General features: G+C 48.8%; 1 long non-coding RNA gene across 1 annotated transcript in view; it reads left to right on the plus strand.

Moving 5' to 3' along the window:
- The window catches only part of LOC111186769 (uncharacterized), a 246,370-nt gene that overhangs the window by 175,548 nt on the left and 42,951 nt on the right, over window positions 1–27,871 (plus strand). Inside the window, exon 3 of the long non-coding RNA XR_004024083.2 lies at window positions 1,446–1,562. This is a non-coding gene — a long non-coding RNA (uncharacterized LOC111186769). The remainder of the gene's footprint in view (window positions 1–1,445; window positions 1,563–27,871) is intronic.

Genomic DNA, 27,871 nt, shown 5'->3' on the forward strand with positions numbered 1-27,871 from the left:
GGCGCAAGTTCACCTCCCAGCAACCTGTGCAGGAAGTTAGAAAGTTCCCATTTGATGGATGGGGAGACTGAGGCTCCAAGAGGCTCAGGAACTTGCCCAAGGCCCCACAGCATCCGAATGAGGGAGCGGGGTCAGTGTTCAGCTCCTTCAGCCCCGAAACCCTCTCCTTTCCACTCCAGCGCCCCACAAACCACACTTTTTTGCAAACTGTCGATTCTGACAGGAACATCCCTGTGACTAATCCTCCTGGGAGCTTCACCCTGGGTTCTATTCATGGGCCTGCGTCGGCTCTGATGTCCACAGGTGATTTGAAGCCAAAACCAGCCCTCCTGGCTGGGGAGGGGAACTAAAGTGAATTATTTTCTGTGCCCAGACAATACTACTACTCCTCTAGCGATAAGAACGTTAACAGGCAATCACTGAACGCTGTAACTCTGTACCATGGATTGTTCATGTATTGTCTTATTTGAAAAGTCACAGCAACCTTCTGAGGAAGCCTCTGTTATGCCCACTTGGCTGATGAGGGCCCTGAGGCTCTGAGCGCCGAAGGACCCACCCAAATTTGAACCCGGGCTAGTCAGACAGAAGAAACTCATGCTTCTGAGAAATGGCTTTGGAACTTGGGACTTTTCCCAGCAACACCCTCTTCTCAGCCCTCAGGAGCCATGATGTGAAAAGAAACACCCAGGGGTACTCGTGTCCAGGTGCGCTACCAAGCTAGAAGCTTCTGAGCAGCTCACTGTCACTCTGCCTCTCATCCCCCATCAACCCTGGCACCACACCTCCTAAATAACTTATTGCATCTCCCTGCCTCCACCTGGGCCCAGCACTCACCACTGCTCACCTGGACCACTGCAGCAGTCTCCCCGCTGGCCTCCCTGCTTCTGCCCTCGCCCATATGATCCGTTCTCCACGCGCAGTCAGAGGCATCTTGTTAGAATCTAAGGCAGTACAGCCTGTCCTTCCCACATGCCACCCTGGGACCCCTAGAGTCCAGTCCACACTGGCCAGAGGTGGCTTTCTGAACCCTGAATCTGAGCAAGGTCCTCCCCTGGACGAGGCCGCTGCTGCCCGAACCTCTTTCCATTCTCCCTTTTACTGAGCTTTTCTTGCATCGTCACTCCAGCCAGACTCAACTTCTAGTTCCCCCGAGGGTTGGCCTCAACTTCGGGTGGGAACATTCTTGGTTGGGGGCGGGTGTGCTGTAGGGTGTTTAGCAGCACTCCTGGCCTCTGCCGCATACCCCTCTCCAGTTGGGACAACCAAAAAATATCTCCAGACGCTGCCAAATTCTCCAGGGAGAGCAAAGTCGCCCTGGGTGGGCAGCAATGGGCCCGGCGTTTGTTCATGCCCTTCTTTCTTTCAGGAACGCTCACTCCCAGCCCTCTGCCCTCGTCCTTTCATTCCCCTCCGTACTTCAGGTCCCTTTTTTTTTTTTTTTTCAGATCCCTTTTGATGCCACCCATGAGCAGCCTTCCCAGCCCCAGGTGGGGTCAGGAGTCTTCTAGGTGCTCCCACAATCCACCGTCAGTGACCTGATGATACCATCTCGTAATTGTCAGGTAGCTTGTCCAACCCAGCCTCCAACCGCACCAGGACATCTGCTCCACGAGGACAGGCACAGTGTCTGTCTGTTCATGGAGTAGGGGTTCAGTCCACATTTCACACTGCCTCACCCCTTCTCTGCCTCTCTGTCCTCATGCATCCTGACAGTTGTTGAATCACTCAACAAACAAGTCCACATAATGTGAAGGTGGCAGAGATACTGAAAAGAATCAGACGTGATTCTGGACAAAGCGTGGGGTATTAAGAAATTGCAAATTGTTTCATCTGCCCGGGGCCACAGATTGGAGGGGCAGTGGTGGTGGGCAGTGGTGATAAGACAGGAGCCTGTGGCCACGGGCAGGAGTTTGTATTTTTCCTGAGTGAGTTGAGAGCCATGACAGGTTGTAGGCAGGGGAAGGACAGAATATGACTCGGGTTCTACCAGGGTCCCTCTGGCTGCACATGGAGAGGAGACCGTCAGCAGGCAAGGGTGGAAGCAGGGAGAGCAGAGAGGAAGTGACTGCAGCAATTTAGGCGGGAGAGGATGGTGGCCTGGCCGGGGGGTCGTCGTGGAGGTGAGGAGACATGGTCTGATTGGAGAGGTGTTTAGGGCATAAAACTGACAGTTTTGATGGTTTGGATATGGCGGGGGGTGAGGGAGGGAGTGTCAAGGACAGTGACCACGTAGCTGAGGTCAGGGACCCATCTGGCACCTCATCCCTGCATCCCCCCACCAGAGCCCTCCACGGGGGGCGGCTGGTGCAGGGACCCACCTCTGCCCTCCAGGCCTCTGCTTCCCCTCCAGGCTCTCTCAGGTGTGGCCGTGGCTCTCCCACACCCCACTGTGTGACTCCTGGCCAATTTCTTGGCCTCTCCGGGCCTGTTCCCGGAGCATCTATGCATCCTCCACTCCAGGAGGAGCATGAGGGTGCAGGAAGCCACCAGCTCAGGCAGAGAACCTTGAAGAACCTGTCTTGCCAGCCTCACCTGCCCCTCCCGGGTACTCAGCAGGCAGAGGGGCACCTGGGGCAAGGCCTGCGCAAGAGGACCTGGCCCAGCCCCTCGTGCCCTGCACTGACGACCAGCCCTCTGCCCCACCGAGGGCCCTTGGAGTCCAAACCTCCAATCCCAGGGGCTGTAAGCCCAGGCCCAGCCTCAGACTCTGAGCCCCACTCTGTGGCAGGGGCTGCCCAGGCCTTGGGAATGAACAGTCTCCCTTAGCAGCATAGCTTGGTGGTCAAGGGCATGGGGACTGGAGCCAGGCCTGAGTGCAAATCCCACTGGCCCTTCCTGCTGTGCAGCCTTGAGCAAGTGACTCCACCTCTCTGATGCCCAAAGAAAGAGGCCTGGCTAGGAAGGCACATCCCACATAAGCAGGGCTTTTATATGTAGTGGGTATGAGTCCCAGTTCACAAACTGGTGCTGTATGGATTTTGGTTTTTTGTAGCTGAACTTAATTTCCATCTTGTGCCATCATTCTGGCAGGCTGGTGGAAGCCAGCTGATGGTTGATTCCCACCTCTCCCCAGGCCACTTCCCCATTCCGGGTTCCCAGCTGTTAGTGAGGCCGAGGTGTCGGGGACAAGAGTGAGAGCAGGGACATGCATCTGGAACGGGCTCTTTCTTACCAGTGAGGCCATATGGTGCTGTGCATGTCTGTTCCCCAACGCCTGTGTCCTGGGGTCCTTTGGCTGTTTCCTGGCCACTCCCAAGGACTGGATGAAGGATGCCTTTCCAGAATCCTGGAGAAGCCATTCCTACCTGAAGTCTGGCTTCTTTGGGCTCAACCCCAGGCAGGGGGCCACCCCTACCACTCCTCTGTCTATCCCCACACTGGAACCCTGGCCCTGGTTCTGGAAGGGGTGACTTGCTTTCTATAAGATGTTTTTTCACAAATATGAGTTCTTCCTGCTCCCCTTGGTTTTGAAACTCCAAGGCTAGGAAACCTCCTGGGATCCCAGTATTTGGTGTCCCACCCCTTCCCAGAGGCACTGAGCACAGACTGGCCCAGGGCTGCCCTCCATGGGGGAGGGGAACAGGGGAGACAGGAAGAAAACCAGGGATCAGGGTGAGGGGCTGGGGGGTGGAGGAGAAGAGGAAAGAATTATCAGCGAAGGCAGCATTTCCAAACATTTGGTCTCAGGATTTTAAAACAATTTTTAAAAATTATTGAAAAGCCCAAGGAGCTTTTGTTTATGTGGATTATATCAATCAGTATTCATATTAGAAATGAAAACTAAGTTTATAAAATATTTATTTTATTCACTTAGTAATTCCAGTACATGTTAATATAATTAACAGGTTTTTATAATAAGTAACTATAGATTTCAAAGCAAAAAAATGTACTGAGAAAAGTGGCATTAGTGGCACTGTTTACATTTTTGCAACTCTCTCAAATGGCTAGTGTAATAGAAGACATCTGGATCTCATATCTGCTTCTGCATTCCATCTGTTGTGATTTTTTGTTTTGGTTGAAGTATCCAAAAAAAAAAAATCACAGCTTTACAAAGGCACATCTTTGGAAAGGAGGGAATATTGTACTATTGTGAATGTTCTTTAGTGCTACACCAAAACTTGGCAGTGGTCGTTCCTTAAAGTATAGTTGCACTGTGGAATCTAAATACCTATGATGAGCTTTTCACACTCTTTACACTCCTATAAGAATGAGAGTGAAAAAGGCAAATAATCTTGTGAACCCCGTGAAAGGGTCTTGGGGACCCCCAAGGGTCCTTGGACCACACTTTGAGAACTGCTGAGTGGGATTAAGTACATGAGTTCAATTCCCATTTCCACTGCTTCCTGTCTGTGTGTCCTTGGAAAGGTCACTTTGCTTGTCTATGCCTGTTTCCTCATCTATAAAATGGTAATGACAAGACCTACCTTACTGCATGATAACAACACATGCTTGCTGCCAGGACTCATAAAAAGCACAGTGTAAAGGAAAGGACTTGTTCATATCAGCCCTTCATCCTCACACATGCCTTCCTGCCACAGGGCCTTTCCACAAGCTATTTCCTCCTCCCCAAACCCCTTCTTCCTTGGCTTTGCCAAGGGAACTAACTTGTTATTACTCTTCAGCTCTCAGCTCAAGTGCTACCTCCTTCAGGAAGGCTTCCCTGACTTCCTTGAAATGTCAGACACCACAACAGAGGATTCCAGAGCATGGCTGACAACAGTTTATATTTTTCAGAATCCTTAAGTGATTACCTGTCTCTGCCTGGGCCATGGCCCAGGTTGATTGTTGCCCTCTGACATACTAGAGCTTGTATGGAATGAATGTGGTTGAAAGAACATCTGTCATAAAGTGTCATCTGTACTGATATCTTAGTTTTTCCAGCCTTGGAATGGAAAAGTTGGACTCTGACAAGTGCCCCCTCCCCAGTCCCCTACTTTCTCTGCCAACAGCTGGATTGCACCAAGGGCTGCAGGAGGCAAGGGTCCGGGCCCCAAAGCTGCGGGGCTCTCTCTGGGGACCCTGCTGCTACCTGGGCCCCCTTTATGTGGGGTGCCCTGGGGTCATGCTTCCCCTCCCCCAACAGTTCTTCCCTTTCTTCAGGTGGTTCCCTGCCCTGAGCCCACAATAATCTCTCAAACTCCAGGCTGGCAAACATGCTGCTCCCCCTGTCCAAACATCCTGTTCCCTCTCCCACTCTCCCTTCAAGACTGGCTCAGTCAGGATTTCCTCTCCCCACCCCACGCCTGGACTGTGTCCCTGTGTCCCTGTCATCACAGCACAGATCACATTGCCTATTTGTTGTTCTTTCTCCAACCCCCTCCGCACCCAACCAGGCTGCACGTTTGTCAGGGAAGGGATTATGTCATCTCTGCTTTTCCAGGATCGGGCATTGGACCTGGCATCCAGTACGTGTCTAACACATATTTGCTGACATGATGTGAAAGTGGAGTTTGGGAGGGATTTCTGTCATCAAAGGGGGTTGTATCAGTGAGTTTGGGGCTGTAGGTAATAGAAACTTAGGAGATTAACTGTAAAGGGATTTATTGGCTCCCATGAACAAAAAGCCTAGCAGAAGTGTGAGCTTCAGGCTTGGTTTGATCAGGGCTCCAATCTTTTCCTCTGTGTTTCACCTGGTTCTGCCACTTCTGTGAGCTGACATTTTCCTCTAGCTGGTTTTCTTCGTGGTGTTAAAATGGGTACAGCAATTCCAGGCCTCAATCTATTCAGACTCAGAAGGTCTCTTTGAGTGGCTTCTAAGAGTACTTGGAATGCATCTTTTCCAGAAGCCCACAGTGTTGAGTTACCTCTAGAGACTCAATGGACCAAAGTGGTTACATGTCCGTCCTTGAGCCAGTAGCCATGACCAGAGGGTGAGATTTTGAAAATTAACTTGGGATTGGAGTCAGGAGGACAGTCAGCTCCCCTCAAAAGGAGGGCTATAATAGAGAAGTGTGGTAGCCCCCCAAATTGGAGCAGTCACCAAGAGAAGAGTGAGGTGGCAAGAGAGTCAAAACATCCATTCCAGAACTTAATTATATTAAAATCTGATCTGGAGGAAAAAAGTTGTTCTTTGAGCAAAGACCAATCCAGGGAAAACATTGCCAAATGTCTAGATATTTCACCAGGACCCTGTATCAAAGGCAAGAAGATAACAGATTTTTCTGCTCTCTGATTGAATTCCATTGATTGAACCCCCAGCCAATTCACAAAGCTGCAAATGACTTTACTAAATATTTTTTAATGTGTTTCTTTTTTTCTGATTATGATAACAATACATACTTGTTGTTAAAATATTTAAATAATGCAGAAAAGTATTTAAAACAGTGCTTCTCAAACGACTGCGGTTTTGTCCCCCAGGAGACATGGGACAATGTCTGGATACATTTTTGGTTATTATGACTCGGGGGGTCAGGGGTGCTACTGGCATCTGGTGGGTAGAGGCCAGGGATGGTGCTAAACATCCTGCAATGCCCAGGACAGTCCCCGGAAACAAAAAATTATCTGGCCCAGTATGTCAGTAGTGCCAAGGTTGAGAAACTGACTTAAATGAAAGGAAAAATTACTACTGAAAATTTTACCATCTAGAAATAAACACTGCCGCCATTTTGGTAAACATCCTTTAGCATCCACTCTTTTTTTTTTTTTTTTTTTTTTATTTGCGGTACGCGGGCCTCTCACTGTTGTGGCCTCTCCCGTTGCGGAGCACAGGCTCCGGACGCGCAGGCTCAGCGGCCATGGCTCACGGGCCCAGCCGCTCCGCAGCATGTGGGATCTTCCCGGACCGGGGCATGTACCGCGTCCCCTGCATCAGCAGGCGGACTCTCAACCACTGCGCCACCAGGGAAGCCCAGCATACACTCTTTAATATTCGTGCATGTGCACATACAACTTAGTACAAGTTAGATCATGCGTGTGAAAAATTTTTTCTCTACAGTATGTCATGGCATCTCTCTATATTGCCATTTAAAATTAGTATTTAATATAATTTTCAATATTTATTTAATACAATTTAATTTTAATACAGTATTTTATTGTTTACTTAATGAATCCTTTGTAGTTTGGCATTTCTGGGTTTTTCCCCAATTTTTCACTATGATAAACAATGCTGCAGTGAACACCCTTGTCCCTAGAGAGTGCTTGGCTTATTACATCCTTAGGATAAGTGCCCCAAAGTTAGATTTCTGTGATGCTTTAAAATCCCTACCCATTGAACATTGTGGTATGCATTGCCATGCTATGCCAATCTGATAGGTGGAAAATGATAAATCATTGTAGCTTTTATTTGCATTTCCTTGATTACTGGCAGAGTGGATCTTGCTTTACACATATACCTGTCTTTCGTAATTCTTCACTTGTGAATAGTCAATTTTATAATAAGGTGTCTTCCTTTTCCTATTGTTTTGCAGGAACTCTGTATATTAAGGATATTAACCCTTTCTAAGAGTTCCATAATTGACTTCAGAAGCCTCTTTTCTTTCTGTCTATATTCTTCTTCTTTTTTTTTTTTAAGTTCTCTTGTGCTTTCGAAGGATGTGCTTAATGTTCTGACAAGCGTTTCATGACTTACATTAGGAAATAACTTTTCTAACAAACCCATTTAACAACCATTCTTTGTTCCCGCCTCCTGATAATGCTCAGAGCCACAGCGGCAGCCTTTGCCCAACGCCGTGTCATTAACCCTTGATCTTTTCCTGCTGAACAGCAGATTGCTTTCCGGAGCTGGGAACACAGTTTCATTTTCACCTTCCCGCTGATGGAACTGTCGCTGACTCTGTGCCAGATGGCTGTTTACATAAGAAATGATTTGATTATATTGTACAACCAATGGAAGCCTTTCTCAGAATGAAGAAGCCAGAAACATATAATCAAAGACATTAACTGTGTGCAAAGAAACGCAGCCCACTCTGAATTTCCCACCAACCGTAATAACAGTTTTCTAGGGAAAAATAAGAACAGGGCTACGGTTTCCTACTAAAAACGTGTTAAGAGAAAGACTTTTAAATGGAGAGTGTGGCTTTAGCCCAGCTGCACTCTCGAATCACACCAGGCTTGACTCAAATCCCAGCTCTATAACTTACTATCTTTGTGACCTTGAGAAAGTCACTTACCTGCCCTGAACCTGTTTCTTCACTTATAAAATGGCTATGATAGTAATACCAACCTCAGAGGAAAATTGAGAAGATTAAATAAAACAATACATATGTAGCACTTTCTTAGATTGTGTTCAGCCACAAGGACTAGAAGGTAAATGAAGATGGCAAAACAATGGAAGGGGAGTTCATAATTTCATCTAATAATGTTGTTTAATTTGAAGGCATGAAGATGTAAATAAAAACTCACATCCTTTCCATCTGCCTGCTCTGCCATTCTCAGCAATTTATTGATGATTTTCCTCATGGTTTCAAGATGGCTGCTGCAGCCCCAGGCATCACACACAGACATGATAACATCAAGTAAAGAAGAGGAAAGGCATCTTCTTCCATGTGTCCCCTTTTATGAGGGAGACAGATGTTCCCAGAAACCCCCTTAAGACTTCCCATTGACCAAGATTGCATCACATGCCCAATTTCAAACGAGTCACTGAAAAGGGAAGTGACAATGACCATCGTTGGTTTAGACCCATAATAACTCACTCTGAGGTGAGGAGGGCAACTGTCCCTGAGCACCTGGGTAGATGTACATCCAACAAAACTGGACCCTGCTAGCTGAGAAGACGTGAGTGGGAAAGTACCACTTCTACCATGGGCGTAGTTCCTGAGATACAATATGTGCCCCCGAAGCCAGGATTTGGTGAGCTCTGGCCTGGGAGTCCATGCATGGGATGACCACAGCTACAATTGGCCAGGGAGCCCCTCTGCAGCCAGACCCCTGTATCCAACCACCCACTCACCATCTCCACTTGGAAGGCTCACAGGAACCTCACATCCTACATACCATATTTGAACTCAGGGCCTTCACTTCCAATTCCCTCCCCATCCTCATTCCTTCTCTGTTGTTGCCCACCTTGCTCAAGCCAGAAGCTGGCTGGCCCTGGAGATTCCCTGCTTTTCCTCACCATCTATGCCTGTATTTCTCCATCTTTACCAACACCTTTGTTTGACCCTCCTTGTTCTCCCTGCGGCCGTCTGGGCTCATATGCCTGTGCTGTTCCCTTGGCCTGGAACCTTTCCCACCACTGTTCCTCCATCACCTTTCCCTGGGAAGCTCTTCTGACTCCCCCAAGTCAACCCACTTTATATTCCCTCACAGCCATGCATACCTCCCTGCGTTGGCCTTATCATGCTTCGTGTTTATTTACATGGTTATTTGACTCATGTCTCACCCCACCAGGTTGCAAATTCCATAAGGATAGGAACCAAATCTGTTTTGTTCACTGATAATCCTCAGTGCCTGGCACGTAGCACAGCCTGTGTTTTTAAAAAAAATAAATGAATAAATCCATTTCCCACCCCATAGCCATAGAGATCTTTCTAAGAAGCAAATCTAATCACCTCACCCTCCTGCCTCAAGCCTCCAGTGGCTCCCCTTTACCCTCAGGGCAAAATTCAAAGGGCTTCACATGGCTTTTCCAGGCCCTTCAAGTAAATCCTGCCACCCATCCAGCCCCACTTTCACCTGTCCCCATCGTTCCCTGTGATCCAGCCACCCTCAGCTCCTTTAGGTGTCCTGAAAGCTCCATGCTCTCTCTTGCCTCCAGATTTACCCATACGCTATGCATCTCCCTGGAAACTTTGTCTAGAAAAATCCATCTTATCATTGTCAAGCCTCCATCTAAAAGTTGTCTCCTCCAGTAAGCCCTGCAGACCTACCCCTGTCAGGCTGGGTTAAACACCTCTGAGGCTTCCCCAACAACATGTGTTTACCCCTCTGTATAAGTCAGGCTACCTCTGAGCTGCTATAACAGAGAGCCACAGTGGCTCAATGGGACAAAATTTAAATTCCAGCACAGAGGTGGAAGGTCCAAGTTTGGTGAGCTGGTTTAGTTCTGCAAGTTCATTCTAGAAACCCTGGTTCCTTCTGTCTAGTTGCTCTACTATCTTCATTCCACAGCTTCCAGTGAAATCCATAATGGCTGCTTTAGCTCCTTCATCACACCTACATTCCAGTCAGCAGGAAGAGAGAAAGTGTTATTCCTTTTGAGGGCATGACCCAGAAGTGGTTTCACATCACTTCTACTCACATCCCATTGGCCAAAACTTGGTCATATGACCACACCTAACTGCCGAAGAGGCTGGGAAATATAATCACTCTTTTGGCAGTGTGTGCCCTGATAGCACACCCAAATTCTCTCGTTATGAGGAAAAAGATGATGGAGGGTGGTCGACACTGGTAGTCCTTGCCACCCTCACCCTCAGCGCTGAGCACAGTGTTATCTGGCTCCTCATCCATCGGCCCAGCCAGACTGTAAGCTCTTTGAGGACAGGGACCACGTATGGTCGTCACCGTTGCATCCCCGGCAACTAGCAGTGTGCCTGGCGCGTGGCAAATGAGAATGAACAGCAGGGGCTAAAGTGCAAGCTGGAGAAACTGAGGCAGGCCCTCGTTCAGATTCACACACGTTTCCTGTGTGCCTATTACACAGAAGATCCTGGGGCTCACCGCCTGGTTTAGGTGGCTGGGGGCAGTGAGGCTGGCCTGGCCCAGCAGTATCCCGACCAGTACTGGGTCTGCAGCTGCAAGACCCCCACCTGATGTGGGAGCTAAGGAGCCCCAGGGACTGGTCCAGAAACAGGGCAGAGTCCCCAGCCAGAGGGAGGAGGCCCCATGAGTACCCACAGGTGGGACAGGCCCTGAATCCTGGTCCCACCTGGCCCTGGGCCCACTGTACTTCCTGCCCTGCCCCAACTTTATCTGGACTTGGGCCCGGCCCTGAGCACCTGCCTTCCCTACTCTCCTGAGAGAGGGCTGGGGATGGGGCTCCCCTCCCCGTGGGCAGCCCAGGAGCCTTGCTGTGGAATAGGCCTGATAGGAACACTGCAGATTTGAGTCCCAGAATCAAGGGGTATCTTAGGAAGGAAGAGAGAAGACGCTCCCCTGACCCTCCACCCTAAGTGCTGTGACCTGGGATCGAGAGAAGCAGGCTTAGCTCAGAGAACGCTGGGCTCGAGTCCCAGCTTGATGCTTTCCAGCTGTGCGGTTGCACCTCAGCTTCCCTATCTGTGAAATGCACATCCGCAGCCCAGGTTGGCTTCTCAGGGTTGGCATAAGACTCAAGTGGGGAAAGAGATGTGAAGGGGCTTTGAGGCGTTGGGTCCTGTAGAGAAAAGTTGGTTATTAGTGTTGTTAAGATCAGTGTTATTTATAGGGCACCAGCAGGCAGAGGCCTGGAGAGGTGGGCAAACTATAAGCCAGTGTACCATCTGCAGGGTACGGTGCGGAGTGAGACCTGCATGTTTGGTGAGTGGAGGAATCCTGTCTCTCCCCAGCTAAAACCTGTCCACTGACTTCTCACAGCACGTTAGACTACAGTAGAACTCCTGTCCATGTTGGCCAAGGCTCCGCGTGGTCCGCCCCCATCTCCTTACCTCCCTGACCTTGAGTCTCACCTCTGTCCCTCCCCTGGTCACTCTGTCCTAGCCACTCTTGCTCCGTGCTGTTCCTCAGAGGTATCCAACTGGCTCCAGCTTCATCACCTTCGTACTTGCTCTTCCCTCTGCCTGGATCTCCCTTCTCTGCTGCCCCAGCTTCTCCTGCTTCATCTCCACTTAGATGTCACCTCCTTGTTCTCCCAAAGAGCAACCACCCACCCGGGTGTCTACCACGTTGCGCCATCTGATTGACTTCCCAGCACTGATCAGCATCATCATAGGCACATTGTTCTTGTTCATTCATTCGTTTGCTCGTTTCTTCTCTGTCTCCTCCAGCTGAGCACATGGACCGTTGTCTGTCTTGTTCTCCACTGTGTCCAGAGACTAACACAGGGCCTGGCACATAGGAGGTGCTCAGTAAGTATTTGTTGACTAAATGAGTACATACAAAGTGAGGAAGGGCAGTGGGACTTTTATTGAGCACCTACTACATGCCAGCCACATTCACTATTGCCTTCAAGACTCATAACATCACTGCCAGGTCAGAATTATTATCCCCACTTCACAGTTGGGGAAACTGAGTTTCAGAGTAAAGAAATGAGTCTATTGAGGTCACTCCAATAGAAGGGGACAGGTGATGGATCTGAAGCCAAGCCTCAGACTGGGGGAAATATTTACAACCTAAACACAAAAATCTTGAAGGTATTAGTAGGTTCTTGGGTGTACACATCTATCAGAGCTCACCAACTGTACACTTTTAAGTTGGAGGCTCTCAACTGGGGATCATTTTGCCCCCAGGAGACATTTGGAAATGTCCTGACACTTTTGTGGTTGTCATGACTGGGAAAATGTGCAGCTGGCATCTAGGGGTAGAGGCCAAGAGTGCTGCTAAACATCTTGCAATGCACAGGAAGGCCCCAAACAAAGAATTATCTGACCCAAAATGTCAATAGGACCGGGATTGAAAAACCTCGCCTTAATTGGATGCAGTTTATGGTACATAAATTATACCTCAGTAAAGTTGATTTAAAAAAAAAAAGATTTGGGGACTTCTCTGGCGGTCCAGTGGTTAAGACTGCGCTTCCACTGCAGGGTGCACAGGTTCAATCCCTGGTCAGGGAACTAAGATCCCGCATGCTGCGCGGTGCGGCTAAAAAAATTTTTTTTAATTAAAAAATAAGAAAATTAAAAAAAAAAAAAGATTTGTAGCCCAAATGGAAAAGGACTCATACCAATCAGAAAGGAAAAAACAAAACCAAATCAGTGAGAGACAATGCCAAATAGTTTAAAAAGGCAAATTAACACATCAGAAAATATAAATAGCCAATACATAAATGATAAGGGGATTCACCTCAATACTAATCAAGGAAATGCAAATTATAACATAAATAATAATTATTTCCCCATCACACGGGAAAAAAAATTTAAGTGACAATATCCTGTCTGGTGACTGTGAGACTGTTCCTCTCGTACAGGGTGGGAGGGAATGTAAACTGGCAAAGCCCTAGTGTTGATTTGGGAACACTTCCTGACATTTTAAACGGACGCACCGTCTACCCGCAGTTCCAGTTACACTTTGTAGAAATGCACAGCGGGCATGAAGAGTGTGCTTCATGAGGAGGTTCACTGAGGCATTGTTTCAAATAGTGAATATTTTTAGGGGAAGCTAAATATCCATGAACATGGGATGAGGTAAATAAACTGTGGTACATCCATCCCGTGGAGTTCTATGCAGCAGGTTGAAATAATGATAAGGTGAATCTCTAAATGCATAATTTTAGGTGGCAAAAAAAAAGCAAGCCGAGAAATCACATTTATAATCTGTTTCTATTCAGATCACACAAAATAAATCTGAAGCAGGTACCATCATTCAGCATCCATCATCCATCACCCCTTTCTTCTCACTAATAAGACCCCAATTTTGAATGGGACAACAATGGGCCAACGCAAAGTTATCACATACCCAGCCCACCTTGCAGGCACACGAGTGCAGTAGGGTGGCCACGTGACCCAATTCCGGTCAGTGAGATGTAAATACAAATCTACCAGGTAGGGCTCTGAGAAAGCCACCATGTTTTTGCTCTAAGAGGGGGACTTGGCCCATGTCTTGCCCCTTCTCTGCCCTTCTCCTGGGCTGAGCATAGGATGCCAGGCAATGAAGCAGCCCTCTTGAGCCATGAGTTTGAAAGTCACGTACCAAAGTGGGATTCAAGGAAGCTGGTCATTGGTGACGTCCCTGAACGAGTCCACCTCTGGCCTTCTTTTTACACAAGAATAATGGAACCTCTAGCTGGCAAAGCCACTGGAGTCTGTTACTTGTTACTTGCAGCCAAACCCAATCCTAGAGATACTATTAACTCACCGTAGGGAGTGTGTTGCTTGAGTCTTTTGCAACAGAACTATCTTTAAGCATTATTAAGTTAGAAGTTTTTAAAATTAAAATATAAATCAAATATTGCCCATCTGGCTAGAGTCTGCGGCCCCTTGATGTTCCTTTTCAAAATGTGTTTGCCAACTGGCTCAAGTTCTTCTGAAGTAGGAAAAAATGCCAAGGGGAAATGGAGGTACACCAAGAGGCTTTCCCCTGACTGCCCGAGGGGGTGGCTGGGGTGTTGACTTCACAGAGGAATCTCCATTTTCCTGATAAGAGGACTCAGGCTGTGTCTCTGACCCCAGAAGGGAGGCTCAGGGGTCAATCTGGGCTGTCCCCCCTTCACGACTGAACACTGTGGCCCTCTAGCTCAGACATGCAACCCCCCAGGCAGTGGCCTGGCCAGCTCTCCCATTTGTTTGTCCTCCTCTTCCCAGAAGCAGGGTGCTCCCTTTATCTGGGGCCAAAGACCCCCGGGGAAGGGATGGAATGTCATCTGTCATCAGGAGGTCGATGAGTCACCTCCTGCTGGTGGGAGGCCACAGCCGACCTGACCTCTCCCTTTTGCCCACCCCCACCCCCAGCCTTCTCTTGTGGGTGGGGAAGGATGGGCATATTGCCTTAAAAGTCATCACAGTGACAGCCACCATCTCTGGGGTGCTGACCTGGAACCAGGCCCTGGGAGGTTAAGGACACAGCTTGGGACTCAGACCCCTGGGTTCAAATCCTAGCTCCAACATGTCCTAACCTGGTGGCCTGGGGAAGTCAGAGAACCACTCCTGACCCCCATTCGTGCATTCAGTAAACATTTGTTGAGCAAGCACTCTACACCAGACCCAGAGGTGCTGAGGGTGCTGCAGTGGACACCCCAGAAACAGTCCTGCCCTTGTGGGGCACAGTGGGTAGAGATATTCTAAATTAATAATGATAAGAATGTTAATAAAATTCCACCTGTCAGTTGGTGATGGGTGCCATGGAGAGAAGGGGACCAAGGTGTGCTGATGAAGGGGGGCTTGTTCATTTAAACGGGTGGCCAAGGAAGGCCCTGAATACATTCACATCTGAGCAAAGACCTGGAGGAGGTGAGAAAGGACCCGCATGGTTATCTCTGGGAAGAGAGTCCAAAGCAGAGGGAACAGCAAGTACAAAGGCCCTAGGGCTGCAGAGTGCTTGGTGTGTTCCAGGAGCAGGGAGCAGGTCAGTGTGGCTGGAGGGGAGTGGTCAGAGAGGCAAGGCAGGGGTCGACTGAGCGGGGCATATAGGCCACTGCCAGGGCCTTGTCTTTTACTCTGGTTAACATGGGAGCCACGGCAGGGTGTTGAGCATAGGAGAGACGTGATCTGACTTCCATCGGGTAGGGAGAAATGGCGGAATGGGGGAGATCGTTTAGAGGACGCTGCAATAATCCAAGCAAGTGCTTGGTGACTCGCGCCGGGATGGGGCCGTGGAAGCAGGGGGAGGGATCAGATGCAGAGGGCTTCTGAAGGCTGAGGGATGCAAAGTGGGGCGGCAGAGGTTGGAGAAAGAGAGGAGCTGGTGAGGACACTAAGGTTTGGGGCCTGAGTCCCTGGAAAGACAGAGGTGGCATTTTCTGAAGTGAAGATGACTACAGGAGGGGTGGGGTCACGCAGGGAGGTGACGAAGTTCAGTTTCCTGCCGGGAGGCTGAGTTCAGTGAGGCGTGTGCAGCCGCAGCTGGGTATTCAAGCCTGAGTTCAGGTGAAACATGCTGGCAGGAGGTGTATGTTTGGAGGTGTTTAGCGTGGAGATGGTATTTAGAGACTGGCTTTCTTCGTCTGTAAAATGGGAATTGAACACCATCTGCTTTGCAAGGTTGCTGTGAGCCTGGCTTAAGCATTGAGAGGCCCCGGGCAGGTAGCAAAGTGAAGGTAAATGTCTGTGCTAGTAATTCCACACCCGTCTCACTGAATCCTCATGAGGTCACTATCATCATCACCATCTGTGATTTTATAGATACGGAAATGGAAGCTCAGAGAAGTTAGGTGACTGAGCCAGCAAACGGCATAGCCGGGATTCAAGGGCTGACCTTACAGTCCTGCGCTTGACCCTTCCCTCCTGTTGTCCGCATTCCCAGCACCAGGCCCTTGGATCCTAAACTGACCAGACTGGGGGAGGTTCCCAGTTGAGCAGGAAGATGACCATGAGTGGAAATGCCTTCCAGGTAAGACGGGACCTGAGCCTGCCCGACTAGAGGCCCCAGGTACGCAGGAGGAGGGCTGACGAGATGGTGTAGACTTGTGGTTAAGAGAAGCACGTAGTACTAGGCCACCTGAGTCCAAATTCAGCTCCACTCCTCGCTAGCTGTGTGGCCCTGGAGATAGGACGCATCCTCCTTGTGCCTATTTCCCCAATTGTGAAAGAGGATAACAGAGATTGTTGGGAGGACTGAATGGGTTAATTCATGCAAAGTATTTAGAACAGGCCCAGGAATTTAATAGGTGCCTCATAAATGCAGGCCACTGTCATCACTGTTGTGGCTCCAGCTCGGTTTCCATTAAGCATGCACTCCGGGGCATCCCTGGTGGCGCAGTGGTTGAGAGTCCGCCTGCCGATGCAGGGGACGCGGGTTTGTGCCCCGGTCCGGGAAGATCCCACATGCCGCGGAGCGGCTGGGTCCGTGAGCCATGGCTGCTGGGCCTGCGCGTCCGGAGCCTGTGCTCTGCAATGGGAGAGGCCACAACAGTGAGAGACCCGCGTACTGCAAAAAAGAAAAAAAAAAGAAAGCGTGCACTCCCAGGGCCGGGGCCTCCCGCCGTGACCGTGTGTCCATCTGTCCCTTGCTCAGTGCTGCTCGCCTGCCTCGGCCACTGTGAGCTCTGTGTCTTTGGGTTTCTTGCCCTGAGCCTGCATTTCCTCCTGCCCCGAAGTGGGGACAGTGATAACGACCTGGGGTGGGGATTAACAGATGTGGTGCCTGCGAAGGACACTAGGTTGGAACTGTGATTGGCTCAAAGTCGGTGCTCAGTGTGTGCAGACGTTCACAACAGCCAGAAACTCAGACCCCATCCCCCGGAGGCTGGATAAACAAGCTGTGGAACATTCTCACAGTGGAACACTTCTCAGCCGTAAAAAGAACCCACTACTGATGCTTGCAAAAGCACAGTGGATCATGCAGGTGTTACGTTGAATGTAAGAAGCCAGAGGCAAGACAGCACATACTGTGTGATTCCCTCTATATGAAACTCTAGGTGAGACAAGACTAACCTATGATGTGAAACACGATGACCTGTGGTGACAAAGCAGAGATCAGTGGTTACCTGGGGCTGAAGTAGTGGAGGGTTGTTTGCAAAGGAGCATGAGGGAACTTGGTCGTAGAAATGTTTGTATCATGTTCTAGGTGGATGATTGTTTTTGTTTTACATCTTTATTGGAGTATAATTGCTTTACAATGGTGTGTTAGTTTCTGCTTTATAACAAAGTGAATCAGTTATACATATACATATGTTCCCATATCTCTTCCCTCTTGCGTCTCCCTCCCTCCCGCCCTCCCTATCCCACCCCTCTAGGTGGTCACAAAGCACCGAGCTGATCTCCCTGTGCTATGTGGCTGCTTCCCACTAGCTACCTTTTTTACGTGGTGATGTATATATGTCCATGCCACTCTCTCACTTTGTCCCAGCTTACCCTTCCCCTTCCTCATATCCTCAAGTCCATTCTCTAGTAGGTCTGTGTCTTTATTCGTGTCTTACCCCTAGGTTCTTCATGACATTTTTTTTCCTTAAAGTCCATATATATGTGTTAGCATACGGTATTTGTCTTTCTCTTTCTGACTTACTTCACTCTGTATGACAGACTCTAGGTCCATCCACCTCATTACAAATAGCTCAATTTCGTTTCTTTTTATGGCTGAGTAATATTCCATTGTATATATGTGCAACATCTTCTTTATCTGTTCATCCGATGATGGACACTTAGGTTGTTTCCATGTCCTGGCTATTGTAAATAGAGCTGCAATGAACATTGTGGTGCATGACTCTTTTTGAATTATGGTTTTCTCAGGGTATATGCCCAGTAGTGGGATTGCTGGGTCATATGGAAGTTCTATTTGTAGTTTTTTAAGGAACCTCCATACTGTTCTCCATAGTGGCTGTACCAATTCACATTCCCTAGGTGGGTGATTCTTGAGTGCATCTGTCAGATCTCATCAAATGGAAACCATAAACATCTGTGTATTTTATTGTGTGTTCATTATTTCCCACTTATTTTAAAAGGTAGAAAAATTTTGTTGTCATTGTCATAAACGTATTATTGTTTCTCTGTTGTATGGCCACTAAGACCCCCCAAAGCCCCATTTTCCCTGCCCCTGGTGCTGTCAAAGTCCTCTGGCGCATGAGGGGATGGCCTGGCACTGCAGAAAGAGCCCTTGGACCCAGGTACAAACCTGCCTCTTCCTTGCTGTCTGCCTCAGGCGGGTCATTTAAACCTCCGTTTCCCTATCTGTTAAATGGGGCTAATACTGGTGTCCTGCTCCTGAGATTGTTGCTGGGATTCAGAGAGATGTGAGGTGCAGAGGCCTTGGATAGTGGAGGCCCACGAAAACAAACAGACAGCACAGAGAAGCTGGGAGAGGGTGGGATGGCTGAGGTCTGGAGCCAGACCACTGTGGGGGGCAATTCCTGCTCCTTGGGCTAGTCCCCTAAGTCCTCTGTGCCTCAGTTTCTTTATCTGTAACACTAAGATGGTGATAACACCCATCAATAGGGCTGGTGTTTTGAGGGTTTAAAGAGATAGTCCACACTGAGTTAGGACAGTGCTGGGCACACAGTAAGTGCTCCGTGAGTATCAGTCGTTGTTGTCCTTATTTTCAGGGATGGGAGGAAAGGTGCTTGCAACCTCGGGGGCTAATTCAGAGAGCCCAGTACCCTGAATTGTGGCCCCAACCAGGGTCACGGTGTCCTGCGGGTGGAGGAACGGGCAGCCCAGCCTCAGGGGACCTGGGTCACGGAGCCGCCAGCCCCCCGCGGCTGGGACAGATCGCTTCCTTCCTCTGTTCTAGGTGCCACGCAGGCCCAGAAACCGCCTGATGTAAGCAGGCCGGCCTGCCCTCTGATGGAGAGGAAGTGGGCGGGTGCCCGGGGCACAGATGAGCCGGGCAGACGTGCCCCGAGGCGGTGCAGTCAGGCTGATGTGGGCATCACACACCCGCTGCTTACGGAGCTGGCCCTGGCCCTGTGTGCTTCCGCTGAGCGGCTTCAGGGTGGCCCAGGGTCAGAGTGGAGAGATCCAGGGTGGGCCGGGGTCAGGGCATGTGGTCTGTCCCTAGTCCTCTAAACACAGCCAACGACCGGCTCTTGGGGCCGTTGGTCTGCGGGAAGGGTGGGAGGTGTGTGTCCCGGGAGGCGTGGCTGGGGGTGTCTGGGGGGATCCGCTGTGTGCGGGTGTGTGTGGGTGACTATGTAAGGGTGTGTGAGCGAGTGAATGCATGGCTTTAAGAAGGTGAATGTGTGTGCGTATGTGTGTGCACATGTGTGTGACTGCGTGTGTGGGGGTGTGAGTGAGTAGTTATCTGTGTGCTGTGTGTGAGGGTGCCGGGTGGGGAGCTGTGTCTGTTGCTCAGTGTGCAAACATGTTCGGGCATGTGAGCATGCATCTGGGTGTGTGAATGACAAAATGAGTGTGTGTGTTTAATTGTATGCGTGTGTGTGTCCCTGGGTCTGGATCTCGAGGTCAGTGTGTGTCTGAGTTTGTGCGCGGGAGCGTGTGTATCCCTGACTCTGTTGCGTGTGTGTGTGTGCGCGCGCGCGTGCACGCATTATTTCACTATTGTGAAAAGTTTTGCAAGGAACCACTTTTGCATACAGAGCTTGGCTCCCTTGCATGAGAATGTTCATGAATGGGTGGGGTCAGTGGGTTGATGCATTTAGAATCTTAAAGTAGCCAAGGAGTTCCCGGGGAGGAAGGAGGAGGTGTGGTCTTCAAACTGAGCACTGACCAATCAGAACAGCTGCCAGCTGCCAGTACCCGGGCCAGCCGGACCAGCCTTGATGATGCCAACTTCTGATCCCAACAGTAGCATCCAAGAAAGGCTTGAGCTGGAGGCATTCTGAGGCAGCCCCCAAACCAAACCAGCAAATGGTCAGCCTTTTTATCAGTCAATAATAGTAGCAAACATTTACTCATTCATTCAACCACCAATATTTCCTGAGCAACTACAGTGTTCCAGGCGCAGTTCCCGACACTGGAGATGCAGCCAAGAACAAGATGGACAAAAGTCCCTTTGCCGGTGGCACTAACATACTAGTGGGACCAAGCAGGCAATAAAAAAATGAACAGCAGATGGAGAGGGTTAATTGGTGATAGGTGCTGTAGATAAAAATAAAATAGGAGAGGTAGATAGAGAACAACAGATGGGTTTGCTGCTTTGAAAAGGTTGGTCAGCTAAGACTTCAAAGGGAAGGTAACATTTGAGTGAAGACCTGAAGAAGGTGAGGGGTGAGTTATGGGGTTATCTAGGGGAGGAGCATTCCAGGCAGAGGGCACAGCAAGTGCAAAGGCCCTGGGGTGAGCGCATGCTTGGCCTATTCAAGAAAGAGAAAAGGTGACGATGCGGATTTAATGTGTGTGTGTGTGTGTGTGTAACTGATTATAAAAGCAAAGAGTGCTCCTGGAAAGATCAAACAATAGAGAATGAATAAAGGGGAAACTGAAAATCGATAGTAATTGGAGTGGGGGGAGGGGGAGATGGAATAAGTGTCAGGGTGTCTGTTGCACAGTTCACTTGATAATCAAAGCAATTTTCCATTCTGACAAGGCAGCATCAAAACAGTGCAGCTGCATCCAAATCTCTCAACCGCGGCAAAATGCCATGTTTATGGCTTTCACCCCAGCCCCGAGCCCAGCCAGGCACATAGTAGGGCTTGCTGAAGGGAGTCTCTGCCTTCCATGTTCTCCCAGTTCCCTGCAGCCTGAGGGGGAGAGGAAAGATGGGTGTAAACCCCCCAATGTAGAGACTTAGCCCCCAGTCTCCGTGGGTTGCCTGCCCGGCCCCCAGTGGCCCTAGAATGACAGAGTCACCTCTCTCTGCTCCTGCTTTTATGAGCTGTGAAGGAGGCTTGTCCCACATTGCACAATTGCCCCTTAATCGCTATTTCCTCTCAGTTATGAATTATGTCATGGATACGGTCGCTCACGTTATTAAACTTCCACAGAGGCCTTATCGTCTGGATGCCAGCCAGCAACCCGGCCTGACCTACTTTCCCACTGGGTTTCAAAACCTCCTCCCTCATCCTCTTGCTGGACTTTTCCTAAGGAGCTTTCTCTGTGCCCAAAAACTTGCCTCTAAAAATAAAAACTAGAAGGAGGGGGGTGGGGCACAGCTGGCCTTGCGAAGGCCTGAGGCTGACAGCAGCCCCCGTGATTGTGGCCAAGCTCCTCCCCACCTAGAACTTTCCTCAGGCAGCCTGTCCTTGGGTCTCAGGCTTCCTATCAGGACAGGCTGTGACACAAGCCACAGTCAAGGGTGCCCTGGCCCTTGTTTATCAGTCGTGGATGGGAGGACTGACTTTGGAGCCAGGTAAACCTGGGTTGAATCGTGACTCTGCCTCTAACCAGCTCATGCATGCATTCATTCATTCATTCGCCCCACGGTTATTTACTGAGTATGTTATAAACTGAATGCTGTCTGTGTGCTGGGTGCTGGGGATATAGCAGAGAATATACTAGGTAGTATCGGAGAATGAGTCCCCTCCCTCACAGAGCTTATAACCTAGTGGGTAGAGATAGGCACAAAACAAATAATTGTACAATAAGAGCAATGAAAATAAATGAAAATGAGACGATGGGGTGGGCTAGATAGTGGTGGGAACACCCTTAACTAAGATGGTCTGGGGGCGCCTCCCTGAGGAGGGAGTCCTTTAAGCCAAGACCCAAATGATGAGAAGAACCAAGTCTGGGAAGAAGTGCCAGGTGAGGGTGAGGTAAGCGAGTGACCCAGGGTTCAGAATGTGAGCGGGGCTCAGTCTCAGGTTCATTCAGGGGCAGGTTGGCAAATCAGGAGGTTGCCTCCTTAATGTTTTCGCCCTGGACACCTCGCTTGCCTCAACCTAGTCCTGGAGCTACTGGGAAGGAAAAGACTCCAGGTAGAGGAGCAAGTGCAAAGGCCCCGAGGTTGAGAGTGAGCCAGGTGTGACGGGGCAGAGAAAGCCGGGGAAGAGTGGGGGTGGGAGATGAAATTAGAAAGGTGGGTGGCGGGTAGATGACAGAGGGCCTGGAAGGCTGCGTGGTGAGGATTCAGTGAGAGACAGGCACATATTTTGAAGATAGAGCCAAGGGTACTGGAAGGTAAGCTGATATTTGTAGGGGAGGAGGGGAGGAATCAGGACCGACTCCTGGGCTGGGTGGATGGTGGTTCCTTGACTGATCTAGAGGAGACTGGCAAGCGCTTCATCTCCCTGAGTTTCTTTCCTTCATCTGAGATGTTGGGATAATAATACCAGCCTCCCCAGACACTATGTCACACTTAGCTGAGAGCCTGGCACACAGTGAACGCTCTTCCGACGGCTCAGCCGGGCTTAGTGACTTACCTGGAGTCACCGGGCAAGTTAACGACACAGCCTAAACCAGAACCCAGACCTTGCACTCCAGAACGTGTTGCAGCAGGCAGGGCTGGGCCTTGGTACACAGCTCTCCAGATACGCAACCTCCCAGCCAAAGAGGCCTCAGCAGCCGAGGCCGAATTTTTCTTTTTTTTTCTTTGTGCTTGTGCGAGGGGTTGTTTATCTAACTTGGCTGAAGCTAGAGGCCTGGGCCTGTAAACATATCCTTTTAATTATTCCACAAATGAGACATGCTCATAGAGTAAAAGTTGAAAAATGCAAATAAGCAAAAAATAAATAAAGCAAAAAAGCAGAAAGAGAGAGAGGGAGACAAAAACAGAGACAGAGACAAAAAGAGAGAGAACAAATCAAGCATCTAAGTTAGCACATGTGTACCAAGATGCATACATAAAGAACTAAAGACCTTCACTGCAGGATTCTTTGACACAGTAAAAAACTGGAAGCAACCTGAGTATCCAAGAATAGGAACCTTCTTTTTGTTGTTTTTAGTATCCCATTTTCTTTATTTTTTTCTTTTCTTGTTTTTTAAAAATTAAAATATAGTTGACTTACAATATTATATTATTTCAGGTGTACAACATAGTGATTCAATATTTCTATACATTATACTCCATTTAAAGTTATTATAGAATATTTGCTGTATTCCCTGGCTGTACAATCTATCCTTGTATCTTATTTGTTCTATACATAGTAGCTTGTAGCTCTTAGTCAAGAAAAAGGGCCTTTTTAGCCAAATAAATTAAATAGTATTTCAATATCATGTAGCCACTGAAGTGAATGAAGCAGTCCTCTGAGTACTGATTTGGAAAAACTGCCAAGATGTAACATTAACCGAGAAAAACAAGATGCAAAACAGTGATTATAGGATGCTACAATGTGTGTGTGTGTGTGTGTGTGTGTGTGTGTGTTTTGCGAGGTACGACGGGGCAATATGTGTACATATATATACTGCGAGACACACAGACCACCTCTCTGGGAGACAAGGCCCTGTATTTTCCAGGAAGAATGGCAAGTCAGAGACGGGAGGGAGGTGACTTTCTGTTCCTTTTGCACTGTTAGAGAGCTTTTGGTTTTGGTTTTGTTTTGCTGTGTGTGTGCCTGCGTGCCTGTCGTCTGCGAAACATTTTAGCAAAGTTTGAAAGATCAGAGATTCCCCTCTTGGTCTCAGAGATTTTCCCAAAGGCCTTGGGATAATCTAGGCTGGTGTTTCCGAAAAGCCTCCCGCAAACCCAGGGCTGCAGTGAGGTGCCAGTGGGCCATGGGGCCTGGGGAGGAGGCTGCAGGCCTCCTGACCCTCCGCACTCTGAGCAGTTTCTCTTTTATCTTTTTATAGGTTGAACAAGTTAAGAGTTCAGTTAAAAAATAAATAAATAAATAAATTAAAAAAAAAAAAAAAAAAGAGTTCAGTTATAAACGGTTTTGCCTACTTTGAAATGAGATGTTTGAAAAGCTTTGCCCTTGAGTAATCTCATTCTGCTGATGAGAAGACAGGGGCCCAGAAAGGAGAAAAAAAGATGATCCCAGGCCAGACCTAGCTCTGGCTGAGTGCCTTAGGTGGTAAATTTGAACCTTAGTTTCCTCCTTCAAAAACAAACAAGCAAACAAACAACTCGACTAGTAAGAACTCTTCACAGATATCTAAAGTGGAAGTAAACCCTGAGTCCTTAGACCTTTTGGTCCTGGCAGAAGGATGCACAGGAAATCAGAATGCCTCTCTCTCACCATCTGATTTTCCAGAAGGAGTGAGAGTGACCCCTGCCCTCCACCCCCATATCACTCAAATCCAAGATCAGGCATATCTCAGTTTACCAGAAGTCAACTCGCTGCAAAATTCAGGACTCTCTAGGATGCATTCAGCTACAAGGACAGAAAACGCAAGGCAAAATGGCTTAATCATTAAGGAAATGTATTTTCTCATGTGTTTAGAAATCCAGAGGCATTGGGGTGGATCTCTCAGTCATGCATTCAGCTGCAAGTAACACAAAACCTTACCATTGGCAAGTTTCTATTGTCTCCTGTTACTAAATCCACATTATAGGCAGGAGGAAGAGGATAGGGGCAAGCAGAATGCCCACTACATTTGTCTCTTTTCAAAAAGCTTTCCCAGGGGCCCCACTTGGCAAATTTTGCTAAATTTTTATTGCTCATACCTGGTTCACATGGCCACTGTTAGCTGTCAGGGACTTTAGGAGACTGAGTGCTTTCAGCTGGCCTATTGCCATCCCAATAAAATCAGGGTTCTGTAAACAAGGATAAAAGGAAGAGTGGGTATTGGGCAGGCACCGAGGAGTATCTGCCACAAGTCATTCAAGGGATGTTAATGCAAAGACTCAAAGACATTATACAGGACAAGTGTTGTTTTCTCTTTTTCTACTCTACCATTGGCTTCTGTCCTGAGACTTGATTTATCTTCCCAGACTGGGAGGACGACCCCTTCCTTGAGTACATAGGCCGATACCCCCTCAAACAAAAGAGGGTTCTCTCAGCCAACCAGAAGAGTTGACAATGGCTGTGGTTGAACAGTCAACAATGTCTGCCACATCTATATTAACCAGAATTTTAAAAATCCCATCCTCTTCTCTCCTCAACTCACCGCAATCTCACTTCCATTCTCACAGCATGTGTCAGTCATCTACAGCTGTGATAATTCTGCATAACAAACACCCCCAAACCTTTTATTCTCTTGAATATGGAGTTGTTGCAGGTCAGCTGACCTGGTGTGGGCTTGGCTGGATGGCTCTGCTGATCTTGGCTGGACCCATCCATCTGCCTGCTGTTCAACTGGAAGTCAGCTGAGCTAGGCAGTCCTGGCTGGTGGGACTCTGCTCTGCCTCACATGCCTCTCATCTTCTTCTGGGACCCATTGACTTTACCAGGTGTGTCTGGTTACAGCGATGACAGAGGCATAAAACCCAGGTGGAAACATGCAAGGTCTCTTAAAGCCTAGTCTCCAACGGACACATTGTCACTTTCATCTCATTCTGTTGGTGAAAGCAAGTCACTGAAGTGGCTGAACTCAAGTCACGGGGGAGGAAATATGCTCCACCCCTTTTGTGAGAGGAACCATGAGGTCACATGTCAAGAGGCATGGTTCCAGGGAACGGTGAAGAATTCCTTGGCTCTGATATCACCTCTATTTTCTGGTTATCCTACTTCATTGACTTCTCTTTTTCAGTCTCATCTATGGTTTTCTTGTCTCTCCCTCCACATTCAAGAGAGTAAAAGGTTTGGGGTGGTTTGTTACGTAGCATTATTGTACCTGTAGATGACCAATACATGTAGTGAGAGTGGTAATGACATTGTGGTGAGTTGAGGAGAGAAGCGGATGGATAAAAAATTTCTAGACAATAGAGGTGAGGTGGACCTTGTCAATTGCCCAGCCATAGCTATTGTCAACTCTTCTGCCTGGCTGAGAACTCATTTTTATTTGAGGGGGTATCAGTCCATGTGCTCAAGGAAGGGGACCCCTCCCCAGCCTGAAGAGCTAAGTCAGATCTCAGGACAAAGCCCTGAGCAGAAGAGGGACACTGGGAGCCCCTAAGGGTTCCATCCACACCTTTACTCCTCTGCACATGATCTCTGACTTAGGGCCATCCTTGGGTCTTCACTTACCATCTTTGCACTGGTAATCCCCAAATTTGTAACTCCAGGCTTGGTCTCTCTCCTGAGTCCACCTGTCAACTGGACATGTTCACTGAGACATCTCACAAACCCTCAACTCTTTTTCCCACTCTGACCCTGGTACCCTTGGCCTCAACCACACCCCAAACTTCCTCCTTTATTTTCAGTTTCGTGCATGCCCATCCATGCACTCACTCGATCCAGGAACCTGGATGTCAGCTAATCCTGTCTCCATGCTCCCCTTCTTGCTATAGCTGGCACTTACAGTGCTGAGCACCACATTCCAAGCATGGGGCTAAGCGTCATACACATATCATCTGATTTAATCCCTGAGATGAGGGAGGCTCTGATATTGTCTGTATTCCACACAACACTATCCAGCAGCCCCCATGATGTGTGCACCCCACAGTTAGAGCATGTGGCCTCTTTCAGAAGCTTCAGTGATCATTCCCAAACCAATTGATCACAGAAGTCACCGCTTTAAAATCCTTTATGATTCTTATTATCCTGAACCCTTTGGTCTGAAGTAGTTGACCCCAAGATTCTTGCATTTATTTACACAAAAGAAGAAATTGAGCTTACTCAATGTGTCAGGAAGTTTCTAGGTACCAGAGAAACACAAAAGTCCCTGGAAACTTAGGTCCAATTGACAGTAAACAAAAGAATAAGTATCTGACATGTCAGGTAGTGACAAGGAGCTAAGAAGAAAAATAAAGCCGGGTAAGGGATAGGTATTTTGGGAAAGAGACATCATTTTTGTGGGGGTCAGCCTCTCTGATAAGAATGTATTGTAGTGAAGGAAGTAAGGGAGCAGTTAAGTGCAAAGGCCCTGAGGCCCAAAGGGGCATGGTGGAGGCCAGTGCAGTGAGTGGGAGAGATGAAGGAGTGAGGGTGGAGGAGGAGAGGGCAAGATTGGGCAGGCAGAACCTTGCAGGCCACAATAAGGACTTGGCTTTGACCCTGAGTGAAGTGGGAGCCACAGGAGGGTTCTGAGCAGAGGAGGGATGTGACCTGACTTGGGTTTTCACAGGATCCCATCGACTGCATGTGGATAATAGTCTGCATGGGGGTCAGGGCAGAAGCAGGAAGCAGGGTTTTTGCAGGCCTCATGACACTTAGGTCAGAGAGGGAATTCAGTTGTTTGAGTGACATTCTCAAAAAGCACAGGAAAACCAAACAGGATTTTCGGGTTAACTCAGAATCTACCAGAAGATGGAGGGGCCCAGCATGCTTTAGCCTCAGGCACCACTGGGCCACCAGCCTTTTCGGCAGCATCATCAGGAGATGCTGATGCTGTGGTGCTGGTGATGTCTCTGGGTTTCCCCCACGCCTGTTGCCTGGCTGTTCTGGCAGCACTGGGGAAGGGTGAGTCTTAGCACACCCAGTGTGACCTGGGAGACAGTGACCAGTGACTGAGCTCCCAGCAAACATGCTGACGACTCTGAACCCGAGAACAAACCCTGACGCTCCTAGTTCTACAAAAACAAGCCGTGCCTCCTTGCATGCTGTATCCCCCCAGCACCAAGCTCCCTTATCTCGCCATACAATCCTTCAAAGAATAACACGGCGTATTTGTGTCTGCGGTTTGTGTTCCCCAAACCTGTGACATCAGATAAGTGCAATGTTCACAAAAATGAACAACATCACAGAGAGGAGAAAAACAACCGAAAAGAAGCCCCTGGTTTCAGCCTTAACTTCCTCTCCAGGGAGGAAGGGGTGCTATCTGGTTGAGGTTTCACGGTGCAGAGGCTGGGGGCCGGGGAATGATGTCCTGAC

This window comes from Delphinapterus leucas, chromosome 15 (genome assembly GCF_059928025.1).
Source record: "Delphinapterus leucas isolate spDelLeu-1000000601 "Yukka" chromosome 15, BTC_Dleu_Yukka2, whole genome shotgun sequence".
Lineage (NCBI taxonomy): Eukaryota > Metazoa > Chordata > Mammalia > Artiodactyla > Monodontidae > Delphinapterus > Delphinapterus leucas.